Source organism: Lathyrus oleraceus, chromosome 4 (genome assembly GCF_024323335.1).
Source record: "Lathyrus oleraceus cultivar Zhongwan6 chromosome 4, CAAS_Psat_ZW6_1.0, whole genome shotgun sequence".
Taxonomy (NCBI): Eukaryota; Viridiplantae; Streptophyta; class Magnoliopsida; order Fabales; family Fabaceae; genus Lathyrus; species Lathyrus oleraceus.
In genome coordinates, this window is record NC_066582.1 from 11,255,515 (window position 1) to 11,274,543 (window position 19,029).

The window sequence follows — 19,029 nt, forward strand, 5'->3', positions numbered from 1 at the left end:
CTTACCATATATTGTTATATGTTTTTTTTGTTGACTATTTGTTGACCATATATTGTTATAATATTACTTATAATAACACACTCCATGTGTATGTTTTTTAGAGATCCTTTCACATCGATGAAAGCCGACAAAAATATTGTATTCAATTGGCCGGAAAAAGACTCTGAGGATTTCGATCCTTTTTGTCCAACAAATTTCTCAAGGATGAGGAAGGAAAATTTGTTGAAGCAGAACAGCCAATGAAGTATGCGGAGATTATTTCAGCCGAAGAATGGGATAACTTTGTCGTCAAACGAAGAAACGAAAAATTCCATGTAATGTCTATTAATTATGGTATTATACAATTGTTAAGTTACTTGGTTCTGATATGCCTTAAACTTTTTTATCCAGGAAGTAAGCGACAAAAATCGGAAAAGGGCATCAAAACCCGCGTATCCGTACAAAAAAGGGCGTACGGGATATGCACGGTTACAACAAAGAATTGTGAGTATATTCAAATGCTATGAGCTTATACATTGTCACAATATGTTATAATTGATGATCTTATAATCCGATTCAATGTGTAGCTAGCCGAGGAGAAAAGTGACGCAACATCTCTTCCGGAGCATGTATTGTGGAAGGCTGCTCGGGTTGGGAAGGATGGGGCTGTCGTTGAAGCGGTTCAAAATGTTTATGACGAATGTGTAAGTATATATAACATTATTTCTTTAATTATATCGAAAAGTTTGTTAGACATATAATTCATTTTTAATCTCCTCTAATAATATTTCAGGAGACTTTATCCCAAACCTTACCTTCAACCGAGGTCCAGGATTGCAGGAGCCTACTTAGTCGAGTACTAAATGTTCCTGAGTATTCCGGTCGTGTGAGGGGTAAGGGTTTTGGTGTGACTCCGTCGTCATTTTATAAAAAACCAAAAACAAAAATCCTACCAACAAAGAGGTGATGGAGACCTTGGCGGAGTTAAGGGCACAAGTACTCGAACTGCAAAAGGAGAATGCAAGGTATAGAGAGGAAAGGTGCGGTTCTGAGGCAAAAAATACTAGTGACCGAGCTAGTATCAATTGTCAACCGAAATTTCCCGAGGTAATTATATATGCTATTATGAAATTAAAATAGAATTTTTTTACTTGACACATATACACGTTAACAATAACATATTTATTATTGGTTTAGGGCATTACACCTTGTCAGTTGTATCTATCGTCACCAACTTATCGCATAGTTGGCAAGGGAAAAGTGCACAACACTTCGGGTGAATTACTTCACCATAATCCCCTCCCGGTGGGATATATGAAAGTTTCGGTTGACCTTGTATTAGATACGGACGCGCTTCTAACATTACCTGACGTTGTTTCAGAGACAACGTTGATGCGAGATGCAGTCGGATCCTTTGTTGGATGGCCGTCAGATCTAATTTTCCCAGATGCCGAGGTATATATGTTCTAAATGATTATGAATATTTAGTATTCACATTTCAATTCAGCTACAATTATGATATTTAATCAATCCTTATTACATGGTAATGTTAGACTCCTACAAGACCCACACATAAAGCTGGTAAAGGGATTTCAAGACGCATCGAGTCGGTTGCATCTCAAAAAGAGGTACAAATATATATACCCATTGAATTATATACGCAACGATTCTGTTGCATCACAAAAAGTCATGATTTAATTTATATGAATTTTTAGGTTCCCGGTCGAATGTTGAAAAAAGCTGGTAAGGATATTCCAACGAAGTCCGGGACAAAAAAAAATCCTAAATCTCAAAAAGAGGTACAAATATATATACCCATTGAATTATATACACAACGATTCTGTTGCATCACAAAAAGTCATGATTTAATTTATATGAATTTTTAGGTTCCCGGTCGAATGTTGAAAAAAGCTGGTAAGGATATTCCAACGAAGTCCGGGACAAAAATAAATCCTAAATCTCAAAAAGAGGTACAAATATATATACCCATTGAATTATATACACAACGATTCTGTTGCATCACAAAAAGTCATGATTTAATTTATATGAATTTTTAGGTTCCCGGTCGAATGTTGAAAAAAGCTGGTAAGGATATTCCAACGAAGTCCGGGACAAAAATAAATCCTAAATCTCAAAAAGAGGTACAAATATATATACCCATTGAATTATATACACAACGATTCTGTTGCATCACAAAAAGTCATGATTTAATTTATATTTTTAGGTTCCCGGTCAAATGTTGGACAAAGCTAGTAAGGAAATTCCAACGACGTCCGAGACAAAATCTCAAATTATGATGCGTCTTGAGAAAATGGTGGAAGAGTCAGATATTATGCACGGCGCCATCCGTAGTGTAGATATGGATGAAGGTGTTTTCGGAATTGCTCATTCCGAATTAATTGCAAAGGAGGACATGCAACAACTTTTTGAACACGAAGAATTGGGCATCGCTGTCATTCATACATACATATGGTACTCCGATCAATCTATTATTTACTTAGTTGAACAATTCATTTACACATTTCAATTAGTAGTCTAATGTTTATTATGTTTCTATTTAAGGTATATGTATGACACATTGATGCGGGGAACTGAATTGTGTAACCGATTCAATTTTATTGCTGCTTCCCGTATCAACACAACGTTTATAACGAAAAATCCAACATCCGTAATGAATGAACTAGTCGATAGATTCATGGTGGCCGGCGATAATACTACACCCAGTTTGTATGTTTTACAATTTAATTCTGGCAACGGGTTAAATTTTCTTTCTAATAATTTCATTCTAATCTATGTATATCTTTTACGTAGAAAATTTTCATGCATCTAAATTTTTGTTTTATTTTACAGTGGTCACTAGGTGCTGGTTGCTATGGATCTTTCGAGACTAATGGTGTATTATCTCGATTCGTTACCGGGTGATTGGAGTAAATATCCGAGTATGAAGAAGACGGTTGACGCGTAAGTGAAATTCCCCTAAATATTCGTGTGTATTTGTATATTTAATTATGTCTGTCAGATTGATCTCAATATACGTTTTTATTTTGTTAGGGCAATACTAAAATTTAGATCGAAAAAGAATTATCGTAATAGGAAGGACATTACCTGGGTCAGAGTTCAGGTATATATTAAGTTTCTTATTTTTGCTTATAATAGTGTTTGTAAGAAATTAACTATATATATATATATATATATATATATATATATATATATATATATATATATATATATATATATATATATATATATATATAGTTTGTTTTTCTGTGTATTGTCCTCAGCAAAACAATTCGATCGATTGCGGATTTTTTGTATTGAGATTTATGAGAGATATCATTGCGTTGAATCGTATAGACATCCCAAAAATGGTATGGAATAATAACTTAGGGTTTATTTTAATATTATCGGATATTTCATCTAATTTGTTACTAAATCATGAATATGTTTTATTCTCTTAATTGTAGTACTTTGACGAATACAAATCTTACTCAAGAGCTCATTTGGATGAAATGAAGGATGAATTGTGTCAATTCATTATTGATCATAGAATCATATAGGTTGTAGTTGTTGTACATATATGTATGGAATGTTGTTGTACATGCATGAATATCAATATATTAATGTTGTATATATGGAGGATTAATGTTGTATATAAATGGATTCATGTTGTATATATCAATGGATTAATGGTGTATAACATTGGATTAAAGGATGAAATCAATATGAATTTTACACTTTTGCAGCATGCGAACAGGTTCCCAATTAAATACCCACTGTTTTTCAAACAATTTTTTTTAAAATAACTAACACTTTAGAGGGCGCTTTCTGTAGGAAGCGCCCTCTAAACACTTTACATTGACAACTTTAGAGGGCGCTTTGTCCAGAAAGCGCCCTCTAAGGTGGCCCTTTATGGACCACTCCAGAGGGCGCTTTTTTCTGAAAGCGCACTATAATGTGGCCCTTAAAGGGCCACTTTAGAGAGCGCTTTCTCCAGGAAAACAAAGCGCTGTCTTTACCTATGCCAGGGCCACTTTAGAGGGCGCTTAAAAGCGCTGTTATAGGCCAAAATAAAGCGTCCTCTTTTCCCTTATTTGGCGTAGTGAGTATTTTAGTTTTGTTCTGATCCCATTCCTATCCTCTGCAGATTTCCCTTATCCCCAGATTGAGTCCTTCCATTGATTTATTTTCATGGAAATTCCCCTCGTGTCTCTAGCAGTTTTAAGTCGTAGCCCGACCTATGCATAGCTTATTATCCTTCCAAAGTATCTATCTCCCCAGTGAGTTTTCCTTATGGAATGTGTTTTACTCCTGTGGACCTTCACTCTCTTCCGAATTCTTTTCCTTTGTGGCAAAATATTCCCCACAAAGAGTATTTTAACATTCATATCATATGCATCATGAGGTCTCTTAGGGACCAAAATTTGTTTATATATGTTGTTATTTAAGTCCATTCTACTGAGTTGATACGAAGATTTTAACCTTCACATCCTCCGTCAGAATGTCCTTAAATAGGGTCAACTGTAAGACCCCAATTTTGACCCTAATATCCCTCATGTTATCTCATCATTTGCATTGGCTTTGGGATCACACTTTGGCATCCTCCTTACCCCTCATTCATTGGGTTTGCATTGGGAGAGATCACCAAGCACATTTGATTGTATCATACTTTATTTTTAATTATTTACTAACCAAAATACCAAAAACATGTCTATGTATAACTTTGTTTCTTTTGTAGGTAGTGTGTGCATCCACCAATGCCTCATCAAGCTCACAACTAGGGTTTGAGACCCTCAATGCAAGGAGATAAATAAAAATATTATTCACATTGGTTCTAGATATCATATATGGGTCCCCATGATCTTCATTTATCATTTTGATCAAGAAATCATCAAGAGTTTGAAGCTTGTTTGCCTTGGAAGCCCTATTTCATCTATGTATTTTGTGTGACTTCCTCAACAATTTTCTTCAGCAATTGATAAAATATTTCAAGGTATACTTCATATTACATCATATTATGCTTATACGATCCTCCATGAGCCCAAAAGATCAATATAACTTCAAGTTTGCAAGTTGGTTCATGGTGGTTGACCAGAGAAAGTCAACTAGTCAAAACTGGGGTTCACTAGACCTTATCTCCTACAATTTTTGTCATATGAAAATGATTCCAAGATAAATGTTACTCCTTATAATATTCCAAATAACTTTCTTGTTGAGGTCAAGAGCTAGTTTTGCATGGAAAGTCATTTTTTATGGTGAAAGATTATAGGTCATTTTGTTTGTGCCTTAGTTAGAAGGTAAACTTCCAAAGACCATAGCTTGCTCAATACTTATGATATTAAGGCCATCCAAGTTTCATGATCAATTTCACGATGTCCTCTCCAACTTTTATTCTTTGATAAACTTTAAATTAAACCTGCAAGGGCATGTTCCAACTGGAAATATTATAGGTCATTTTGGGCCATTACCATTGAACAAGCAATTTTCCTCAACTTCTAAAATCCATAACTCTTTCATGCCAAATCCAAATGAGGTCATATTTATGACCAAATCGAAGACGTTTGAAAGGTATACAACTTTGATGAAGAAACTATTTCCATTTGAAGCTTATATCAAAAGTTATTCAAGGTGGAAGAAGTGAACATTTGACTTGGTACTTAGAAAAATTTCAATTATGTTTGATTTTCCAAACTTCCACTTCAAAATTCATCATGATAAAAGCTTCAAATGGAAAAGTGTTCAACATGAAAGTTTCTCCCCTTGATGTCACCTTTCTAAAAAGTCCAAGATTATTTCATTTGGATAAGATTTGAGAGACTTACGCATGGTTCCTTTATTGGGTTTGTTTTGGCAAGTTTTGGATTCAAATGATCATTTCCCTTTGCATGCTTCCATGTGATGACATCAGTACTCATTATGCACGAATTGAAGTTGGATTGCATCATTCTTTAGGCCCAAATCATTGCCCATGCTTCCATGCACTATGGTTTCTAATTTTTTCAAAAATTCAAAGGGTGCAAAACTGAATTCAATTGGCTATATAAACAAGTGCATTGCCTCAGAAATGACACATACGCCTTGTCTAAGCTTTTCCAAGAGAACTCAGAACCTCACACCATAGAATTCCTTGAAGATTTCTTTGAAATCGAGTTTGAATTTCACCTTCCGTTTTGAAGTTCAAACTCCAAGGATTCATAACCTTTTTTATCTCAATTGATCACTACAAGCAAGAGGAGGAAGAATCAAGCAAATTCAGATCGAGATCAAGCCAATTTGAAGCTACCCGAAGGTGATTTTTCAGAAACTTTGAGCCTTTAATTCTCTCTCAATTCTACCATATTCTCTTTGATTTTTGGTTGTTTGAAGTCCTACCAATGTAGGCAACAAGATTGAGTTGCTTTGAGGTTAAATCGAAGCAACTCAGATCATGAACCTCAATTTTCAAATCCATGTATCTTTCTATATATTTGAAATTGAAAGAAATGGAGGTCAGATTCGTGCTCTTGAGCATTTCCCTTCAAAAACATGTACTCACTTTTCATTTTTCATTTGGTTGAGGGTGGACTAGTCCGATGAGGTCCACCGGAGAAGATGACCGGAGTTAGGGCTTCGGTGGTGCGTTGGCAAGGTCCAAGCCATCTGATCTGGTTCCAACGTTTTAATATTAACCTTCCATTTTGATTACCATGTGTAAGACCCCAATTTTGACCCTAAGATCCCTCATGCTACCTCATCATATGCATTAGCATTAGGATCATACCTTGGCATCCTCTTTACCCCTTTTTCATTGGGTTTGTTTTGGGAGAGATCACCAAGCACTATGTGATTGTATCATACTTGTTATTTTATCATTCACTAACAAAAATACCAAAAAATATGTCTTTGCATTTGTCTAACTCTTTTGTAGGTAGAGCATGATCACCTTTGATTCATCAAGTTCACATCTAAGGTTTAAGACCCTCATTTCTAAGAGCTCAACCAAGGAATGATCCACAATGGCTCTAAGCATCATATATGAGTCCCCATGATCTATACATGTTATTTTGATCAAGATTTCTTCAAGAGTTTGGAATTGGTGTGCATTGGAAATCCTAGTTCATCTGGGTATCTTGAGTAACTTCTTCAACAAGCTTCTTCACCAATTGATCAAATACTTCAAGGGACACTTAAAATTTCATCCTCTTATGCATATATGATCTCCCATGAGTCCAAAAAGTTAAGATAATTTCAAGTTAGCAATTTGGTTGATGGTAGTTGGTCAGATGAATTCATCTGATCAAAACTGGATCTCCCTAGACCTTATCTCCTACAACTTTCATCATATGAAAATGATTCCAAGATAAACATTACTCTAAATGACATTCCAAACGACTTTCACGTTAAGGTCTAGATCTAATTTTGTATGGAAAGTCATTTTTTATGTCGATACATTATAGGTCATTTTGTCTAAACCCTAATTTGAAAGTCAACTTCCCAAGGCCATAACTTGCTCAATTTTTATGAGATGAAAGATTTCAAAGTTGCACAATCAAATTCAAGGTGTCTACTTCGACGTTTATGTTTTGAGTAAGAGCTAAATCAACTTTTATGAGCATGTGATATGAGGATACATTATAGGTCATTTTGGACCAGTACCATTGAACAAGTGATTTTCCTCAACTTCAAAAATGCATAACTCATTCATACCAAATCCAAATGATGTCAAATTGGTGACCATTTTGAAGGTATTTGAAAGGGCTATAACTTTGATTAAGACATCTTACTCATTTGGAACTCACATAAAAAGTTAGCCAAGGTGGAATAATTGAACATATGGCTTGACACTTAGAAAATATTTTTTGACATGTTGAAATTTCCAGACTTCCACCTCAAAATTCACCATGATACAAGTTCCAAATGGAAAGGTTTTCAACATAAAAGTTGTTCCTCTTGATCTAACCTTTCCAAAGAGTCCAAATTCATGAATTTTAGACAAAGTTTGAGGGGTCTGCGCATAGCTTGAACAGGGTTGTATCAGTTGGCAAGAATCATGCTTGAAACATCCAAATATCTTTGCCTTGCAATGCACTCTTCATTCATACCTCATTTCAGTTGACCTTGGACCTATTTGAGTTGCTTCATGGGCCTGCACATGCCCATGCAAATGTGTACCTCACATTGCCATTTTTGGAAGTATTTTCAAGTGTGCAAATAACACTTACCATTGGCTATAAATAGAGGTCCATTGTTTCAGTTTCAAGGACCTTGCACGCCAGCTTTTCCTCTAACCATTGAAACCCTCTCAATTCAAAGGAAAACCTAATAAATTTCAATTGAAATTTGAGTTTGAATCTCACCTTTTGGAGATTCAAAAACTCCAGGATCCAAAGCTTTGCACCATTACCAATCTACTTCTGCAAGTTCCATAAGCAAGATCAAGCACGATTTGAAGCAAGAGAGATCCATTTTTGCACAACATTGAAGGTATTTTTCCAGATTTTTCTTCTCGTCGATTCTCTCTCAATTCTCATCAATTCTCTGGGATCCTTGGTTGTCTGAACTCCTACCAATGTAGGCAAGAAGATTGAGTTGCTTTGAGGTCAAATCGAAGCAACTCAGCTCATACACCTCAAAATTCAACTTCATGTATCTCTTAATATACTTAGAGTTAGGTTAAATTAAGGTGATATTCGTGATCTACGCCATTTTTTCTATAAGATCATGTCCTCTTTTCTCATTTATGTTATGGTGATGAAAGAACCAGTTTGGCCAGGGTCATTGGAGAAGATGACTGACCTTTGGCTCTGGCGATGAGCTGGAAGTGTTCTAAGCCATTGATGGATTCAAAATGTTTTAATCAGGGGTGTTGCTTGTGATGACCAAGTGTGTAGCGTGCTGACTAGCGCACACCATAGAACGCGCGTTTCTCACCACTTGATTTGCCACTTCAATTAATGAAGGAGATCAAGTGGTCCACGTTTTTTTGATTATCTGATTTTTATATTTATTTCTCTTATTTTCCTTAATTCATATTAATTTTAATATTGATCCAAAAAATATGAGAGTTTCACCAAATATTTTTAAATAAAATCCTCTTTCATTTTCTGAATTAAAATCAATTTTTGGATCATTATTAATATTTTTCATGATTTAATTGATTTTATGATTATTTTTAATTGTTTAAAAATACTTTTAAGTTTCCAAAAATTCTGAAAATTTTTCTCCAAGGTCCTTTGACCTTGTTTGACCTATGATAAATCTCACGGCCATTTCTTTGGTGTTTTGATGAGGTTTTAGGAAATTGACCAACCATATTTAATTTAATACATTATTTTCATTATATTTAATTGATTAAATGCTAAATTAATTGTGTAGAGCCATTTTAATTGACATTGTGAGTTTGACTTGTATTGTTGGGCCTTGGTCAAGGTTGATTTGACTTTGCTAGGTTAAGATCATTGGATTTAGGGGATTGATGGAATGTACATTCTATCTCCCAAAATGAATGAATGATCTTAATTTGGTAAAAGTCCTCCTTTGTCCAATTTGTGTTTGATCCATTCCCCCCCCCCCCCCCCCTTCATCTCATTCCCCTTATTTATGCTTTCATGTCATTGACCTATAATATCTCCATACCCTAAGGCTAGTTGATTGCAAAATCAACATAAGTCTGGATGAGATTAGGTCCCCCACTTTGCATATTCTTTTTATGTGTGGTATGTTTCATGAGCATAGTTCATCATATTATGTCCCTAATATGCATTAACACCAAAATTATATTGCCCGACCTCAAATAGTTGTGACGTCTACATAAGTCAAATTACGATTGCTTATCATAGCGCTAAATTTGTGACACAAAAGGAATACCATTCTAGTTAGTGAAATTGTAAGTCTCCCCTCTTTCATGGTATTGTCTGGAAACTTGGCCTTTTTTCCTTCCTTTGGAAGATGCCTTAGTTCAAGGATCCATGCTTGTGATAAGTGGGTTGAGTGTTCTCCAAAGAATGACTTAAAACAAAAGCAAAAGCAATACTAACTTCTAACTCATTAACAACTAACATTTAATTTCAAGTCATTTACTTTTAATGCACTTTAACTTTTTAAAGCTTTATTCATTTGCCATTATTCATACCATTCAAGTTGTTTATGTTAATGTCATTTTCACTTTGTCTACTTGAACCATATTTTGTGACATATTGCAATTGTGTATATTGTGATTGTTTGTGTGGTCTTTGACCATTAATGTACATAATAAGAGCAAAACCCCTAAAAAATATCTTGTGTGGACTGTTGGTTTGATCTGAGATAATTGGACTTAGAATTTAGGCAACACTCCCTATGCAAAGGACTTGGCCAATGCCAACTTTCATAAAACCAAATGCTTGAGGATTGAAACTTCATCTGATACAAAAGTGAAGGTCCATTTGAGTTCATCTGCAACATGATCATTGTGAAGCTGTTATTTTGAACCTGTGACTTATGCCATCCTTTGAAGTCATCTGCTACATAGGAAAAACTTGAAGAAGATCATGGAGTTGTTAAGCTTGGATGTGGCTATCTTTATTTGATGCCTTTCTCTTCAACTTGCTATTTGTATATTGATCGTTGTGTGATTCTAAAGAACAAGGGAAATTTGGGTTTCTATATGACATTCTTGTCTATTGGATTGCAGCCCATTGGTCAGATTTTCTCAACTCTTAACTTTTAAATTTATGCTTAGGATTAGTCTCTCCATCTCTCCCCACTTCTTTAATTTCAAAATCTCTCCCGCCTTTAAAAAATCTTCTTTGCTTGTGTTTGTTGATTTCTAAACTTTGACCATTTTTGCAAGCTAGAAACTTTGGCCTTATGCCATTGCATTTTTAAACTCATTTTCTTAAATCAAACTTTGTAAATGAACTTAAACATACGTGACTTAATATTTCAAAAGCAAAAAATAACTAACACTCCTTCTATCCATTTTTAAGCCCTTGTGCCTTTCAAACTTAAATTGTTGTTAAAAGCAATGCATCCACTTTGAAATTGTTACCACGAACTACGAGGTTTTGATCCCTCATTTTTATGTTGGTACGTAGGCACAAGTCCGAAGGTCTTGTCAAACACAAAATATAATTGATGAATTATTTTCTCATCCCCCCATTCTATTTGTTTGCAAACATCATTTTATACAAAAACACATATGCGCACAAGAAAGGGCTCCCTAGGAGTACCTAGGACACTTTGGGTGCTAACACATTCCCTCTGTGTAACCAACCCCCTTACCTGTAATCTCTGGCATTTTATTAGTTTTGATTTTAAAACTTCTTATCTTTTGAGTTTTGTTCGTACTTTTCCCTTTTCTCTTGGAAACAATAAAAGCACGGTGGCGACTCTGGTTTTATTAAAGTCTAGCTTATCCATAGCTTGATGGTCATGAATTTACCGCTACACCATGAGTGTGATGCTTTGACTGAGGTGTATCATGAATAGTGCGCGTGTGGCCATTAGATATGCCACCTCAATTAATGAGGGAGATCTGATGGCCCTTGTTTTTTTGAATTTCTTTATTATTTTCTGATTTTTTATTTAATCCCTTTATTTTGTTTAATTCATATTAATTTCATTTTTAATCCAAAAAATATGGAACTTTCACCAAAAATCTTTAAATATTTTTCTCTTCCATATTCTAAATTAAAATTATTTTTTGGATTAATTTTGATATTTATCATGAATTAAATGTTTTTGTGCATATTTTTAATTGTTTAAGGTCCTTTGACCTTGTTTGAAATAGTGAAATTTTATGTCTAAGGTCCTTTGACCTTGTTTAACCTAGGATAAATCCCTTGGCCACTTATTTGGTGGTTTGAAGGGATTTTAGGTTTTGACCAAATAAAAATGTATTTTAATTCATTTTTAAATTCATTTTTAATTAATTAAATGCTTGGAAATATTGTTGAGTCATTTTTATGGTCTTGTGATGTTTGACTTTCTATTTGGGCCTTGGTCAAGGTTGATTTGACTTTTGTTGGATCAAAACCATTGGATTTAGGGGATTGATGAAATGTACATTTCATCTTCCAAAATGAATGAATGGTTTTGATTTTATGAAATTCCTCCCATGATCAATTTGTGTTTCTATCTCCCCCTCCCTCTTCATCTTCATCCTTATTTGTTCTCATTCCTTCATTTGACCAATGAAATCTCTAATGTCCAAAGGCTAATTGATTCATCAATGACCTTGTGTCAGATGAATCAATACAAACATGACTGAGATAGGTCCCTCCCTTTTGAATTTTCTTTTAGTGTGTGGTATGTTTTAGGAGTTTGGTTCTTCATACCAAATCTCTAACATGCATTAACACCCAAATTTTTATTGCTCGACCTTAGATAGTTGTGACTTCTACATAAGTCCAATTACGATTGCTTAACATAGAGCTAAATTTGACCTTCAAGGCATGGCATTCTAGTAAGTGAGATTGTAAGTCTCCCATTCTTCATGGCATTGTATGGAGACTTGACCTCTTTTCCTCTCATGTGAGCTAGTGGCATACTTGTTGAACTTGATCTGAACTTTTGGACTTAGGATTAGGCAACAATCCCTATGCTAAAAGGACTTAGCCAATGCCAACATCTTGAGACTGAGCTACTTTTAGTTGTGCTTCATCTGATACAAGCCTTGGGAATTTCTTGGGTTCAAATTCTACTCTGTCTTTGTGCTTAATTGTTATTTTGATCTTGTGTCTAATGTTTCGTTCTGAGTTGATCAAGGAATATTTCATATGATACATTGGAGGATAATGAAGACTGCTAGCTATTGGAATGCTTACTTGGATGTATCTATCTTTATTTGATGCCCTAATCTTTATGATGTCTGGATATTGCTCATTGCTTGATTAAAGTCCAGAGGAAAATGGGTTTCTATATGACATTCTTGTTTGTTGGATTGCATCCTATTGGTCTGATCTTTTCAACTCTTAACTTTTAAATTTGTGCTTAGGATAACCTCTTCATCTCCTCCCACTTCTTAAATTTCAAAATCTCTCCCCCTTTTCAAAACCTTTCTTTGCTTGTGATTTCAAACTTAGACTTTATTTTAATAATTAGAAACTTTGGCCTTATGCCATTGAATTTTCAAACTCTTTCTTAAATCAAATTTGTAAATAAACTTAATCATATTGACTTGAAATTCCAAAACACAAAAAGAACTAACAACTCCATTCAAATTTTTGGCCATTTGTGCCTTCTCTTAATAAATGTTTGTTAAAAGCAATTCACCAACTCATTTGAAATTTTTACCATGAACTACGAGGTTTTGGTCCCTCATTTTTATGTTGGTATATAGGCACAAGATCGAAGGTCTTGTCAAACACAAAAATATAATCAATGAATTCTTTTCTCATTCCCACACTCTGTTTTTTCTCAAACATCATTTATACCAAAAACACATGCACATATAAAAAAGGGCTAACTAGTAGTACCTAGGACACTTTGGGTGTTAACACCTTCCCTCTGTGTAACCAACTCCCTTATCTGTAATCTCTGTCATTTTATTAGTTTTGATTTGAAAACTTCTTATCTTTGGGTTTTGTTCGTACTTTTCCCTTTTCCTTTGGAAACAACAAAAGTGCGGTGACGAATCTGGTTTTATTGACATTAAGCTTATCCATAGCTTGATGGTCATGAATTTCCCGCTACATCATGGAAAGATAATGAAGTGAGCTCATCTTCTGATTCTGAAAGCGAAGAATATGTTAATCTTGCATTGATGGCTTCACACTATTCTGATGATGAAAAAGAAGAGGTTTGTAATGAAACATCCTCTCATAATGATACTCTAGGTGCTATTGATTAACTTCTAAATGAATGTAAGATTTTGTATAAAACGGTGTTAAAAGCATGTAGGACCTTTCTTAACCCACACATAATGCCCACCTAATGCTTGCTATGTTAGAAACTTTAGTGTGGCTAGTGGGCATTATGTGTGGGTTAAGAAAGGTACTAATTATGAAGGACCCAAGGCACTTTGGGTACCTAACAAAACATATTTTTTTTGTAGGTATGCTTAAAGACCTAATCAAATATATGGTATCTCGATAGTGATTGTTCAAAGCATATGACGGGAGATATAAGAAAGTTTTCAAATATAGTGCTTAAAGCCAAGGGATATGTCACCTATAGAGACAACAATAAAGGAAAGATACTTGGCAAAGGCAAAGTTGGAGCACCACCTTTCACATCCATTGAAGATGTACTTTATGTTGAAGGACTAAAGCATAATCTTCTAAGCATAAGTCAACTTTGTGACAAAGGCTTCAAAATCAAGTTCACCAAAGATTAATGCTTGATTGAAGATGAAGTCATCAATGAGGTAAAACTCTAAGGTAAAATAATAAATAATATTTTTATGATAGCTTTAGATGATTTATCTTTGAAAATAAAACATCTCATGGTAAACAACAATGACTCATGGCTTTGACATAAAAGGGCATTCCATATTCATATGGAACACTTAAATTAACTAGTCAAACGTGATCTTGTCATTGGTTTGCCAAAGATAAAATTTATCAAAGATAAATTGTGTGATGCTTGTCAAAAGGGAAAATGAACCAAATCAACTTTCAAGTCAAAGAATATGGTGTCAACAACAAGACCACTTCAATTGCTGCATATGGACTTATTTGGTCCATCAAGAACAAGAAGCTTCAGAGGTAATGTATATGCCTTAGTTATTGTTGATGATTTCTCTAGATATTCTTGGACTTTGTTTCTTGTGTAGAAAAGTGATGCTTTCAAGGCTTTTAAGAAGTATGCAAAGCAAATTCAAAATGAGAAGTCATTAAAGATTATATCTATAAGGAGTGATAATGGTGTAGAATTACAAGATGCATCTTTTGAAGAATTTTGTGAAGAACGTGGTATCTCTCTGTAAGACCCCAATTTTTATCCTAAGATCCCTCAAGCCATCTCATCATTTGCATTGGCTTTGGGATCACACCTTGGTATCCTCCTCACCCCTTATTTATTGGGTTTGCATTGGGAGAGATCACCAAACATATTTGATTGTATCATACTTTATTTTCCTTTGTTTACTAACCAAAATACCAAAAATATGTCTAGTGTAGCTTTGTTTCTTTTGTAGGTAGTGTGTGTATCTACTTGTGCCTCATCAAGCTCACATCTAGGGTTTGATACCTTAATGCAAGAGATCAATGAAGGAAAGGTTCACATTGGTTATAAGCATCATATATGGATCCCAATTTTCTTTATTTGTCATTTGATCAAGAATTCACCAAGATTTTGAAGCTTGTTTGTCTTGGAAGCCTTATTTCATCTAGGTATCTTGTGTGACTTCCTTAGCAAGTTTCTTCAACAATTGGTCAAAGATATTATAGGGTACTTAATTTAACATCATCTTAAGCATATATGACCCTTCATGAGTGTCGCAACCTGAAAAAATACAGTGTGCGAAAAAACAACCGGCGAAAGAAAATGACAGAAGAGTCGCCACCGTGCGTTGTTTATCCCAAAGGAGGGAAAGGAAACGCTCGAAGTAAACCTGAAAAGAGGAGAGGAAAAGACAAGGTCTCGCAACCAAATCTTGGGTTCGGGAGTCGGTTATGTGAAGGGAAGGTATTAGCACCCCTACGCATCCGTAGTACTCTACGGGATCCACTTTTGTAGTTCTTGTCTAAAGGGTGTGAGTTTATCTTGTGTTGTTTACTAAAAAAGGGGTTAAATGAAAATGACTCGCGCGGATGTCGCATCCAATGCATACGTATCTCATCTGAATATGAGAATCAGAGTCTTCGTAGCTCGGCTACCTAGGGGTTAAAGGGAAGTGTGCTCGCTAAGACATCGCGTCTTATGCCTACGTATCTCATCTGGAATGAGAATCAGAGCAAGCCGTAGTTCGGCTAACTACGGGGTTAAGGATTATGTTTTGGGAGCGGACGACGTTACTATGCAATCTACCGGATGCTCGACCTTTGGAGACTTACTCACCTATAGTAGAAGGAGTAAACGTGTGTTTAGGAGAAGAAAAATCAATGAAGGGTTAGGGTTTGGGATGCTCATGCAAAAAGGCAGTCCTTGACGAAGGAACCGCGCTACCTGCGGGGATACGAACACATACAAAACAAACATGCATAAAGTAAATGTGCCAACAAGGAAATCAGAATAAATCTCCCAAATGGTATCCCACAAGCAAAGTGGAATATCCAGCGAGCTATCCCTGCAAAAGTCATGTGAGCCTTCACAAAAACTCAACAAAAGGGTTAGTGAAACAAGATAAGGATTAGGAGAAAACATGCTATGACAAACGTAAGTCAGATTAGAGCAAAACAGTATGGTTTTTCATGGATAACAGTATGGTTTCAGAAACCTCAAACCCTGTGGCATACACTTCAGAAATTAAACGATTAAGCATTCAAGGCATTATTTATACATTCATACATAATTATGAACCCGTGGGCAAAAACCTAATGAAATTCATCCATCATACCTCAAACATTCAGAGTATTCAACTTCAAAGCACAAAGGTAATGGGAATAAGGGCAAACCTGATTGGAGAGATCGGTTGAAGTCAAATGGCACGGCTGGATTTGCAAACCAATGTTAGGGTTTGCTTGAGCTGAAAGTGTGTGAGTCAGAATGAACCTTTCAGAGTTGCCTGGAGGTTGCTCTGAACTCTGTTAGCTCTTCTCTCACTATCTTTTTCCCTAGGGTTCTTCTCTCACTATCTTTTTCCCAGACAGGGTAATAGGAATAGAATGGCCTTTTGTTTCACTGAAACTCTGAATTTATAACCTGATTTTTGTGGACCTGTGGGCTCAAATGAGAGAGGTCCAAGTCCAAGATTTTTTCTTTTATTTATTTATTTATTGATTTATTTATTTATTTATTTATTTATTTATTTATTTTATTTATTTTTCAAAACACGTGGGCTTCGCCTAGCGAGCATGACAGCTCATGAACAAACCTTTGCTCCTTCAAGATTAACATTTTGACTGACGAATAGACCCCTGTTGAAAGTAACTCAAGTCTTTCCCTTGTGTTGACCGATCATCTAAATAGAGCCCACAAAGTGTCCTGGATGATGTTCAAGCTTCTTGGATCCGATTCCGATTGCCATGATGAAATGCAAATGCTAAATGACCTAAAAATGAATGCATGCATGAGGTGTAAAGCGTATGCTTCCAGGAAAAATGAAGGGTAAATTTTGGGGTATTACAATGAGCTCCAAAGAGCAAAAGAACTTCAAGTGTGCAAGTTGGTTCAAGGAGGTTGACCAGAAAAGTCGACTAGTCAAACCTAGGACTCCTTAGACCCTATCGCCTACAATTTTTGTCATATGAAAATTCTTCCAAGATCAAAGTTACTCTTTATACCATTCCAAACAACTTTCATTTTGGCAGTAAGATCTAATTTTTCTTGGAAAGTCATTTTTTATGGTGAAAGATTATAGGTCATTTTGTCAGTGCCCTAGATAGAAGGTCAACTTCTAAGAACCATAACTTGCTCGATTTATATGATATGAAGATAATTCAAGTTTCATGATCAATTTCAAGATGTATTATCCACCTTTTCTTAGGTCAAATTCTACTTGCAAGGGCATGTTCCATGAGGAAACATTATAGGTCATTTTGGGTCATCACCATTGAACAAGCAATTTTACTTAACTTCTAAAATCTATAACTCTATCATGCAAGATCCAAATGGTGTCAAATTTTTGACCAAATTGAAGACTATTGAAATATCTACAACTTTTAAGAAGGAACCAAATTTATTTGGAGCTCATAGAAAAGTTATTCAAGGTGGAAAAAGTGGTCATTTGACTTTTAACTTAGAAAATTTTCAATTATATTTGATTCCTCCAACTTCTGCACCAAAATTAATCATGATCCAAGCTTCAAATGGAAAAAGTTTCAACATCAAAGTTATTCCCCTTTATGCTAGCTTTCCAGAGAGTTTAAGATTATCGCATTTGGATTATTTTTGAAGGACTTGCGCATGGGTGCATTACATTTCCCTATTTGGAAAATTTTGTGATCAATTTTCAATCAACATTGCATGGATTCATGAATTGCTTTCAGCATCACATGTGCACGAATTTGGACTTATTTCAATCATCATTTGGGCCTTGTTCTCATGCCCATGCAACCATGCACACCACATTGCTATTTTTGGCCAATTTTTAAAAGTGTGTGAAAATGAATCTTTGAGGCTATAAATACATGTCATTTTGCTCAGTATTGGGGACCTTTTGCCCAAGCTTTGACCTAAAAACTTACCCACCCTCCATTGATAGAACACCTTAAGGATTTCTCTTGAAATCTAGTTTTAATTCCCCTTCTATTTTGGGATTGAAATTCCAAGGGTTCAAGCCCTTTTTTGCATCCAAATCATCTCCCGCGAGTTGGTAGAAGCAAGGAAAAGCAAATTGGAAGAGAGACTGAGCTCCATTAATACAAATAGAAGGTGACTTTTGAGAAACTTTCCTTCTTCGGTTCTCCCTCAATTCTCCATCATTTCTCTTGATTCTTGGTTATCTGGAGTCCTACCAATGTAGGCACCAAAATTGAGTTGCTTTGAGGTCAAATCGAAGCAACTCAGTTCATCCACCTCATTTTTCAACTCCACATATCTGCAGCGCTTTGACTTTGGTCTCTGGTGGATTGCACACGCGTGGCCAGCAAATCTGCCACTTCAATTAATGAGGGAGATCTGATGGCCCATATTTTTTCTCTTTTTATTTTATTTTAAATAGCCTTATTTTGTTTAATTCATAATAATTTCATTTTTAATCCAAAAATATGGGACTTTCACCAAAAATCTTTAAATAATCTCCTCTTCCATATTTTGAATTAAAATCATTTTTTGGATTATATTTGTTATTTTTGGTGATTTAAATAGTTTTTGACTTATTTTTAAATATTTTTAAATACTTCTGACATTCTAAATATTCCCAATTTTTTTGTCTAGGGTCTTTTGACCTTGCTTGACCTAGGATAAGTCTCTTGACCATTTATTTGGTGATTTGAAGGGGTTTGAGGGGTTTTCCCTTTTTAAAATGCATTTTTATTCATTTTTAAATTG

The 19,029-nt window shown here is 35.1% G+C and overlaps 1 long non-coding RNA gene across 1 annotated transcript; it reads left to right on the forward strand.

Moving 5' to 3' along the window:
• Nucleotides 1-385: 385 nt before the first annotated feature.
• LOC127135092 (uncharacterized) lies at nt 386-964 on the forward strand. The gene is made up of 3 exons (XR_007808415.1): nt 386-483; nt 567-683; nt 773-964. It is a non-coding gene; the product is annotated as an uncharacterized LOC127135092 (long non-coding RNA).
• The last annotated feature ends 18,065 nt before the right edge of the window (nt 965-19,029 follow it).